At 37.7% G+C, this 11387-nt stretch overlaps 1 pseudogene; it reads left to right on the top strand.

Annotated features, from left to right (window-relative positions):
- The first annotated feature begins 4739 nt into the window (after positions 1–4739).
- Positions 4740–11387, top strand: part of LOC130456894 (ribosomal protein S6 kinase beta-2-like) — a 71429-nt pseudogene continuing 64781 nt past the window's right edge.

Below are 11387 nucleotides of genomic sequence, written 5' to 3'. Positions count from 1 at the left end.
ATTCATATTTCAACAATCTGCATAATTCTAAAATACCTAATAAAGACCTACACCTTACTTCTTGGTGTCTATATATGTGGAAATGATTCCACATGTGACTAAACAAACATATTGTACAGGATGTGAGACAAACATGTTGTTGTAACTATCCAATAAAATGTGTGTCCACATAGGTTGCCTTAATGGCCTTGGAAAGAAGACATGATTTCATTTTTGTTTTTTAACTTGGTTATACATAATTATCCTGCAAAACAAGTTTCTATATTTTTATTTTTGTAAGTTAATAATAGAAAACAAAAAACTCAAATCATACACCTAAATAAATAAGAGATAAACCATATGTTTTCATCTGCATTTCTTTTCTAATCATTCTTTCTCTAGAGGTGAATAGCATTCTTTTTCATAAGTTCCTCAGAATTCTCCTGGAAAATAACATTACTGTTAGTGGCAATAACTATCACATTTGATCATTCCATAATATTTCAGTTACTATGTATAATGTTCTCCTGGATCTGCTTATTTCACTCTGCATCAGTTCATGTAGGTCTTTCCAGTTCTTTCTTAAATCTTCCTATCCGTCATTCCTTAGAGTGCAAAAATTTTCCTTCACCATCATACACAACAATTTGTTCAATTGTTACCCAATTCAGGGACATCCCTTTGTTTTCTAATTCCTTGCCACCACAAAAAGTACAGCTATAAATATTTTTGTACAAACAAGTCCTTTCCCATTTTTAAAAATATTTTTAGGATACAGACATAATAATGATATTGCTGTAACAAAACGTGTACATTCTTTTACAACCCTTGGGGCATCATTCCACAATTGTCATCCCAAATGATTGAATCAATTCACAACTCCACCAGCAATGCATATATCTCTCTCAAGGTTCAGAGTCCTCTGTCTAGGTGTGGAAGTCAGTCAAATGAGTGGTGAGAGACATTGTATGCTCAATCCTGTGTTTAGGCATCATATAGAGTTCTTCCATGCACAGGGTTTGCATTTATTTTCTAGGTTCAGTGAGTACATACTTTTTCTGGCACACAATCATTTCTCAAAATACATGTTTCCATAGAACCTAACAACAGACACAAAGCCTAAGGAGATAGTCAATAAAGCAGAAATAGATAGATGACATAAACAGGGTGATCTGGTGGTTATTTCCTACTGGGGGAGGAATCCTGTGGGATTACCAGTTAGGAGAATCATTGTTGCTTTTCATAGGCTTTCATAATCAATCACAGTTACTTAGGAGATGGGTAACAAAGTATTTCATAGCTAGGTATGGGGTTATAGGGTAACTTAAAGCTGACCAGAATTAGAATTTTCCTCAATTTCCAAGTTGCATTTTTCATGTGTTTGATTCAAGCACCTGGAAAAGTAGCCTGGTTATGGTAAACATAACAAACTAGCGAAGTGTGCCCATAACTTGTATTTCAAAGTAATGACTGATATATCTATTATGCTTGGCCTGAAATGGGTGTGGGGCCTCTGGATGTACCTCTGCTAAGAAAAAGAAAGGAGGGGTAATGGGCAGTGATATTTGGGTTTTAATTCTGTGAATGTAATCTTTTTGGGGTAATAATCTGGGGGGATTAAAGTGGGACACATGTGTGTTAACTGTATAAGTATTTGATCTTCTGTTATTTCTCCTGTACTGGGAAGAGAGCATTAATCATAACAATTCCATTAGTAAGGGAAGTTAGATGTTAGTTAGATGATGAAAGCTGCAGAGAGAGTTTAGTGGGTGCCTCATCTTTTCTGAAGGCTGCTCTGCAGCTTTCATCATCTCAGACTGCGACTCTGTCAGTGGGGGTATGATGGCTTCTGTAAAGATTAAAATTTAGGGGAGACTGAGGCATGTAGAAATTAGTTTCTCTCTGCAAGGATTATTATATTTTATGAGGTTTATTAAAGATTAAGGATTAAAGAAAATACAGGATAAGAAACACATGCCTAGGCCAGAGAGGCCTAGACAAGATAATTTCACATCATGGAAGAGCTGCGTCTGCTCCAAAACGGAAGTCCAAAAAAGAGGAAACAAAAGCCTTTGCAATCAGCTTAAATCCCTTCTCGATCTCGGCCCACGTGAGAATTTAAAGCATTCTGGGGAAGTGGAGCAAGGGCTTCTGGGGATTGAAGTCCAGAGTTCGAGGCTATTTTTACATTCTCCATTTGATCATTATTGGGGAGACAAGCTTCCCCAAAAAGGATCATGAAAACATAATCAATTTAAAGATTACAATAATTTGAGATTGAGGAAAATATTAAAAAAAAACAAATAATAATTGGTAGATGCATTGACAAAAAGCCAGTTAGGGGGCAGTCCCCTTTGGCATGAAATATACATACAAATAAATGTTCAATCAACTACACCGAAAGTTCATTTTTGTGCAACTTGTGGTCTGGAGGCATCTTCATTATATCTTCTCCAACAGTTCAGTTCTGGATTCAGGGAAGTAGCATCATCTTTACCTAAAATTCTTCTCAAAAGGAATTTAAACTTTGTAATTTAAATAATGATATTTTTTACATTCCCTCATTAAGAGGGTGATTGACAAATACAATATCACTTAGGGATACATGGCTGAGATATGAGGTATATGAATCAATTGGTAAGAGAAATTAACAAAAACATCAGAAAAATCCAAAAGAAAAGAAAAATTCCTGGATGAAAATATAGACTATCAAAGTCTTATGTGTAAAAATTCCAAGTAAAAGAAAAATAAATCTATAACAGGTCCTTGAATCAGGGCCCAATCAAAATGATCTAAGCAATGAGGCATTTACCCAGTCAGTAGCCAGGACTACAGAAAGGTACCACACTATGAGAGGAAGAAAAGGGGACCAGATTATATGAGCCAAGGATTCCGGGATACTTGTCTGTGAGTATTTTCAGAGTGAGTGTGGACACAAGGAAAGCCTATGTCTAACAATGTTAAACACAGTAACCTCGAGTCTTCACACTAGGTTCAAAACTTTTGTATTGGCCTAGAAGTGCATCAATCCATCCTGGATTGGCTTTTCTTTGGCCCTGTACAATGGCTCTTGTGTGTATATCTTGTCCTGGAATCAGACAGAATCATTAAGCAAAGTCCCATAATTTTTTAAAATAATTAGTGGCATCATTTTTATAGTCACAAGCTTTTTTGGGGTATGCAATGGCAAATATTTCTTAAATTTGCAGTACTGAAAAATCAAAAGTTTAAAGAAAATCTTAATACTGGTGACATGTGCTTCAAATATAAAAAGGAGAGAAAAATAAAAAAAAATACTGAAATAGTATATTGCACATGCAAGAAAAATATAATAATAAAAGTATTTTAAAAATTCAAAAATATAGCTTATAATCATTGACACTCTGTGTCAGATAAGAAAATATAAAATGCAAGTCTTTCTCATCAAAAATGAGATCCATTTCCTCTTAATATCTGGCCATGCTCCACTGTAAGTATGAGGCAAATGAATTGAACAGTAGCACAAATATGTAGATATCAATATCCCCAAAATTCTCAATAGCCCAATTAATTACAATAGCAAACAAACACACTATCATATTTCACACAAGTTGCTGTATGGCATTTTAAAAAACCTATGAATTGATGGACATTTGTCACACTTTTTTTTTTACACAAACGTAGCAATCTTTCAACCTTGGTAATAAACATATTTTTAAACAAAGTAAAACTCATCTTGGGTTAAGAACATAATCAAGAAGTCTATATATCATTCTGGTGGAAGTAAAATAGTGAGCGAAAGAGTATAAATAAAGGGGTGCTCCTTTTTTGGAGACTTTTTAGGGGTACAAATGCCCTGAGATTAACTGCCCCAACGTCCATTCACATATTTAGAAATGTGGGAAGTTTGGGGGTTATAAAATGTATTTCACTTCAGCTACTGTAATGGGCCTTACCTTGTGGTAGGGGCAGGCAAGAATGACCAGAGATTGTTAAAAAAAAATTACAAAAATCATATTTTAAAAACCCTTAAAATCAGTTTACAATTTACAAAGGCAAAAATAGAAAAAAGCTGTTTTTTCTTATATGGGCTTATTCAATAATATTTGTTCAGCACAGTTATAGGGGAAAAACAACAGAATTTTAAAACTCAGTACATTAAATGAATAGTATAACAGAATAATATTGAATCCAGTAATATATCAACTTAAAATCACAAAGTTAAACCTTAGAAATACAGAGATTTGTATAAACCATTGGAGTCTTAAATGCCTTAGAATATATAACCACCAGTCTTTAAAGTTCCTTGGGTTTTTTTAAATTATCCATTTAAATGTCTATTGTCCGAAGGCAGAGTGGTAAGGGCTAAACAATGGGGTTTAAGGGATCTGATCAGGGCCCCACAGCTGGGAAGTATCTGAGGTCAGATTTTAACCCAGGACCCCATGTCTTTAGGCCTGGCTCTCAGTTTGCTGAGCCACCCATTTGCCCCTTCAAAGTTAAAGTTGCACACAGGTGAAATCAATGCTATTACCAGAACAGTCAAAAGGTATCCTTTTAAATAGCCCATTGCTTTTTAAGTTCCTGCTTGAAAAATCTGTTTCTTCTCCTCTAGTCTCTTCCCCTACTCCAATCCACTCTGCCCACATGGAGCCTAACCCCCTGTTACCAGCTGGTAGAATGAGTCCTGAGCGATCTGCTCCAAGGATCTGGGTGATGAGCCAGTTGGGGGTCATGCTTGTGGGTCTGGGGTGCATAAACAGGCAGGCAGAGGCCAGTGGATGGCTGCAGGCAGGAACACAGGCAGACAGGGCCGGGAGAGGAGCCAGCACCAGGTGAGAGGCCAGGAGCCAGAGCCAGACCGGGCTGCTGGGGTGGGCAGGGCAGGGCCGGGACCAGGACCAGGACCAGGACCTGGACCAGGACCAGGACCAGGTGGGCAGCAAACAGGTCAGGAGCGAGCCTGTGAGCTATCTAATGGCGGGAACGAGCAGCAGATTTGCAAGGGTAAAAAAACCTCGGCCAGAGAAACGTGGCTCAAAAAAATTTCTAGGCACTAGCTATTAAAACTGAACTAAAGATCAGAAAAAAATCAGAAAATTGAGATTCATTTTCTCCCTGTTTGCCCCTGCTCTAGGCATCCCAGATTACAACAAGCCATTTACTTTGTATGTACATGAGCAAAGAGGAGTATCTTCAGGTGTTTTAACTCAGATTCTGGGGCCTTCTCAGCGCCCAGTTGCTTATTATTCAGCCCAGCTGGACCCAATAGCTTCAGGAGCATCACCATGCCTTAGAGGCATGGCTGCTACTACTTTACTACTAAGAAAAACTGTTGATCTAGTATTAGGATGCCCACTAAGAATTATGTTCCCACATGAGGTAGAAGCATTATTGCTAAGACAGAGAACACAGGCATTTTCTGATCAGCGAATTACAAGGTATGAAATAACCCTGCTAAACAATGAAAATACTACTCTGAAATGCTGTACAACCCTTAATCCTGCCACCTTGCTTCCAGACTTATCAACTTCAGGAGAACCATTACACAGTTGTGAAACACTAGTGTCCATGGCAGAAAAGCCTCGAGATGATCTCTTGGACACTCCCTGAAACAACTCTGATCTGGTCTTATTTACTGATGGTTCTTTTTTCATGAGGGATGTCATACGCTACAGTGGAGCTGCTGTAGTCACCGAATTGGCCACTGAGTGGTCAGCTTCATTGCCCTCTAACATTAGCGCTCAAGGGGCAGAACTCATAGCTCTGAAACATGCCTGTATAATTGCCAAGGATAGAAGGGCAACAATTTATATGGATTCTATATATGCTTTTGGCATTTTTTACTCAGTTGGGATGTTATGGCTCCAAAGAGGATTTTTAACCTCAGCTGGAAAATCCATAGCTAATGCTGAAATTATTGATGAAGTCCTTTCTGCTCTTCAGCTGCCTGAAGCCCTAGCTGTAGTTCATTGCTCAGCCCACACAGGTGGCACTGACCCTGTCTCTAGGGGAAATGACTGAGCAGATGCTGCTACAAAGCTAGCAGCCATAGAAGGGCCTCAATTACTTTTAACATTAACAACTACTGATGAATTAAATTTATCACTTTCCTATAATGAGAAGGAAGTGGAAAAATGGAAACAAAAATTCAAAGCAAAAGAGATCAATGGAGTTTGGGTGCCATCTGAAGGAAAACCCCTGCTCCCTAGAAGTTTCTATCACCAAATTTGCCAATCTGTTCATAATAATGGCCACTTTGGTACCCAGGGCATCGTGGACTCTGTTAAGAGAGTATGGACAGCCCCTGGTATAACTACCATAGTCTCTAAAGTGTGATCTGCCTGCTCTACCTGCCAGGCATATAACCAACATGCCTTTCATGGCAAAGCCTTTGGTGGGTGTCCTCTGGCTTATACACCTTTTGAGCACCTTCAGATAGATTTTATAACAATGCCAAAGGCTGGACAATATAAATTTTGTCTGCTCATAGTAGACCAACTGACCAGATGGCCGGAAGCATTTCCTACAGCCTGAGCCACAGCGGCTTTTGTTGCTAAGGTGCTTTTAAAAGAAATTATTCCTCTCTTTGGCCTGCCAGCACGTATTGATTCTGATAGGGGGAGCCATTTTACTGATTCTGTTCTAAATCAGATAGATTCTTGCTTAGGGATAACTCCAAAATTCCATGTTCCATATCATTCCCAGAGTTCAGGCCAAGTTGAGAGGATGAACAAAGAACTTAAAACTATGATTGGCAAATTATGCATTGAGACCCATTTAAAATGGCCTGAAATTCTCCCTTTGGCCCTATTTTATCTTAGAAGCAGGCCTAGAGGAGACTTACACATCTCACCATTTGAGATGCTTTTTGGACATCCACCTATACAGGCTAATCCTTTCTCCCCAGCTTATACATCGCTGTTAGGGGGAAATACTACTATTGCTTCCTATATACAGGAATTACAGCACAAACTGCGTGAGCTACATGAATCAGGAGCTGCAGTACAAGCCAGACCACTAGACTTCTCACTTCACAATCTGAACTCAGGAGGCAATGTATATATAAAGAACTTCCAACATACGGGAGCAACCCAGCCTTCCTGAGAAGGACCATTCAAAATAGTGTTAATTACTTCAACATCTATAAAGGTTGGAGAAAAGGACTCTTGGATTCACTGTTCTCATGCAAAGAGAGCATCTTCTGTTGAGACTGATTGACTGTATCCTATACACGCATTGGAGATAACTATCCATTGACAAGTGGAACTGTTTTATTCTGCTTTTGACACATTGAATTCCTAAATTTAATTTTTTCTCTTTTTTTCTTTTTTGTCTTTTCCTTATTTTATCATTATTCTTTTATTATAATATTTTATTTTCCCCTTTTTCTAATTTCTATGTACTTAAGGTACAAATCTTAATTTTTTATTCTACAATAATATTAGTTTAAATATATATACTTGCTATTATTATTAATACACACCCAAAAAGCTTTAGACTATGGGAACCTGCCATGTATTGATAATTGTTGTGGGACTATGATTAATGTTTGTGTTTGATTCTAGAAACGGGATCAGGAAAGGAGCACAGAGATAACCTGGTTAATGTCAAAAGAGCTCACAGGTGTAAAAATCAAAGACCAATCCAGTTAGGATTGATGCACTTCTAAGCCAATACTAAGGACTTGAACCTAGTCTGTGATTCGGGGTTGCGACACTTGACATATGTTAAGATGTAGGCCTTCCTTGTATCCATACTCTTTGTGAAACACCTACAGACAAGTACCAAAGGTTGGCTGCCATCCTGGCTCCCTCCATCCTTGAGAATGAAGGTAAAATCAGACGAGGGAATGACACTTCCCTATATAAAATAAAAATCTGGTCCTTTATTTTTCTCTCCTATAGTATGGCAACTTCCTGTAGCCTTGGCTGCAAATGGGTAAGTGAAATTTGCTGCATCCTGTCCTACAGACTTGTGGGATTAGAAATTACTTAACTGGACCCTAATACAGGGGCCTGTGGAAAAAAAAAATTATTCTTGCTTTCTAAAAAATTTTTGTATACATAGATTTTTGATATTTTGATACTGATTTTGAATTCTTCTTTAATATAAATATATGTATATATAAAGGGTTTATATTTTTTCCCTTAATTTTTCCTTTTTTTTCTTTTTTCTTTTGTTTTTTGTTGTTTATTTTGTTTTCATTTTTTTTTGTTTTCCTTTTGGATTAACTCACACACCCCCACATCTAAACCTTGCATCCTCAGCTGGACTCAGTGTTTTTTTTTTCAACATTTTCTTAAGGGGGATTGTATTTCATAAAATCCAAGATTTAAATTTTGTTCGAGATAGATCTTCAGAGAAGAAGCTTGCTAACTAACTGAATCCAGAGAATGAACTGTTTGCAGAAAGATATCTAAAACTTTTCACTACAGGAAGATCTAGAATGAACCTTGGGGTGCAGTTGATTGAACATTTTTTGAATGTATCCACTTATGTCAAAGGGGACTGCCCCCTAATTGGCTTTTGTCAACGGACCCAGCAAAACATTGGTTTGCTGTCTTTCTCTCTCCTCTATTTCCCCTAATCTACAACTATTATGGTTTTCCTCTTACAGGGCAAAATTTTGTATACACTTGCAGTTAGAATTTTTCAGGGTGCAGTACGCTTATGTTTAATGATCAATTGGGGAGACTAGTCCCCCAATCATCATCAGGGTGGATTGTGAATTTTAAAAATCTCTATCTTGCTTGGTCTAGCACCCAAAATTGTGTACACCCACGCTACACGGGCATGTGCTAGTCAATGACAAATCAGAAATAACTAACTGCCAACCTGGGCTGTCCTAAGCCAAGCTTGAGCCACCATTGGCACTTGTGAGGCACAGGAAGTGACAGAGAAAGCAGCCTCTGGAATTCACTCACTTCCTGTGGACCGGGCTAGATGCCAGTTTGTGCTAGAAGCTTGAGCAAGGTGGAGGCCCTCAGACAGCTTCCCTTCAGATTGGTCACGTGAGTCAAGGACTGTTTCCTTCTCTACCTTGGCCTTTTGGGCCTAAACTCCCTCTGGCTCCCTGCCAGAGGTTGAGTAACTGCTTTCCCTTTTCTCCTCTCTCCTTCTCTCCCTCTCCCTTTTCTTACTCCCATTGTGATTAAAACACCATAAATTCCATTCTGACTGGAGTGTTTTATTTTAGGAATTTCATAAGTAAATTCCTTGGCAGCCATAGTTTTAATATTATAACAATCTTCAAAGGTGAAATTTTCACTACCACACTTCCCATACCAATTTTGTCAAATACCCTCCAATATTTATTATTTTCCTTTACTGTCATATTGTCCAGTCTGATAGGTATGAGGTAGTCCCTCAGAATTGTTTGAGTATGCATTTCTCTAATCAGGAGGGATTTAGAACGTTTTAAACAATTATTGTGACTTTTTCCATTTGATCAATTTTGTTTTTTAAGCTATTTTATTTTTTCATTATTTCATTTCTTTTCCTCATTTTTCTTTGGCATGTCTTATTTGATTTTTGAAAACCCTTTTTGAGTTATTCCAACCCTTGAGAACAATTCAATTTGTTTTTGGTTTTGAATGTGGCTTGGATCTCACCATCCACTGTTGATTCTGTGCTTTACTATTTGTCCCCATAGAAATTTTCAATGATTATGTGTTTCTTTTGCTGTTTGCTCATTTTCTTAGCTGTTTTTTGTTTTTTTGTTTTTTTTTTTGCCTGTGAAATGGAAAATCTGAAAGCTGTTTGATGATGCTGTCTCATCTATAGCTGATATGCAGGGCTCTGCACTGTGAGCTATTTCCCCCCAAGGCTAGGTCTTTGTTGCAGCAGTACAGGATTAAAAGGGCTAAGTGCTATGGACTTCCAGACCTCATTAGAGATAGGTCCCAGGGTCTGGGACTACAATGGGTGAGTCTAAGGAGCTCATTTATTGGTGTAGCCTGCATCCCAGGATCCTGGAGTTAACATATGTCCATTGACCAAACCAGGTGCAGTAGATAGGGTGGAGTGTGATCAGCCAGCATGACTCTGTATGCAGTTCTCTCCTTGTTCCCCCTTATCCTATGAAAATCAAATATCCCTGCTTATCTTTCAATTTGTGTTAACTGGGATAGTCCCCTCACTCCATCTTGCTGTTGATTTTTGACACTTGTACTTTTAAGGTACTTTTTAAAGATAGGTTTGGAAAGATTGTCAGAGTGATTTCAACTTTGGCTGCTATTAAGCCACCATCTTGGCTCCTCTTCCCCTAGATATTTCTTGAATGTTGTCCACTCCTCTCCAAAAAAATATATTTTTTCCTACTGAGAAGAAAGTAAAAAAGTCCCTGAAGATGGCATTTTTGTGCTCCCTTTGACAGGGGGACAAAACTAGAATCATATTTATTTTATCCTCTATATTTTGTTAGACAATGGGAATTTTTTTTAATTCAAAAGCAAAAATGCTATGGGTTTTTCTGTTCACTCTCCCTTAAATGGGTAAGGTAATTCAAATTTACACCTACAGACTTGGATCCTTCTTATAAAATGCTAGTTAAAAAAAAGAAGAAAAATCACCACTAGTGAATATAAAATAATCCCATTTGATTTCTCCAAGAAAACAGAAAACAAAAATGAAAGACAGATATTAGAATATACTAGACAATATGTAAGATTGAATGAGCTCTGTAGATGAGAGTAAGCTGAGCTGGTTCCTCCATTTATTTGCAACTACCAATGACTTTTTCTCTCTCCTCCACAGAATAAATCCTAATGAGAATCTAACACCCCTTCAATAGCAGGAACAAAAAAGAATACCTTTCTCTAAAGTTCTTTCACCAACTCCACACTTCATATAGGCATACCTAAGTAGCAGCTTTCAAAATGCCTCAAAATCATATCCATGATTGACATATTAATTGCAGGTATATTGATCAGACATGAACTTGGATTATAGAATGGTAGAGTTAGAAAAGATCTTGGAAATTATCTAGCTCATCCCTTTCATTGTATGGGTAGACACTATAGAGACTCAGAAACTAACTTATCCAAAGTCACATAATCCATATTTTATTTAGAAATAAAATCAAATTCTCTCATTCCCTTACTTAATAGTAGAGTATTGGTATTAATCAAAAGGATGATTCCTTGATTGATTGACTGGACCAGAGCACCTCCCATGAGACGCTAGTCTCCTTTAAATCTTTATGCCTTAGATTTTTTTTTTTCTCCAGTGAATTCTTTCCTTTGGATTTCCAAAAGTGGAGACTTCCAAAAATGGAGAAGGGAGGGAATATTTTCCCCTTGTTCTCTTCCCCACTCTTTTGTTGCTACATTCCAAGTAGTACTAGTTTTTATTTTTTCTTTCCTCCTCCAAACCCCTCCTCCGGTGGTAATGGCAGCAGACTATAAGTCCAAGGAAAGGATATCTGC

Source organism: Monodelphis domestica, chromosome 2 (genome assembly GCF_027887165.1).
Source record: "Monodelphis domestica isolate mMonDom1 chromosome 2, mMonDom1.pri, whole genome shotgun sequence".
Lineage (NCBI taxonomy): Eukaryota > Metazoa > Chordata > Mammalia > Didelphimorphia > Didelphidae > Monodelphis > Monodelphis domestica.
The sequence above is the reverse complement of the archived record's forward strand: the minus strand, read 5'-3'. Positions and strand labels throughout refer to the sequence as shown.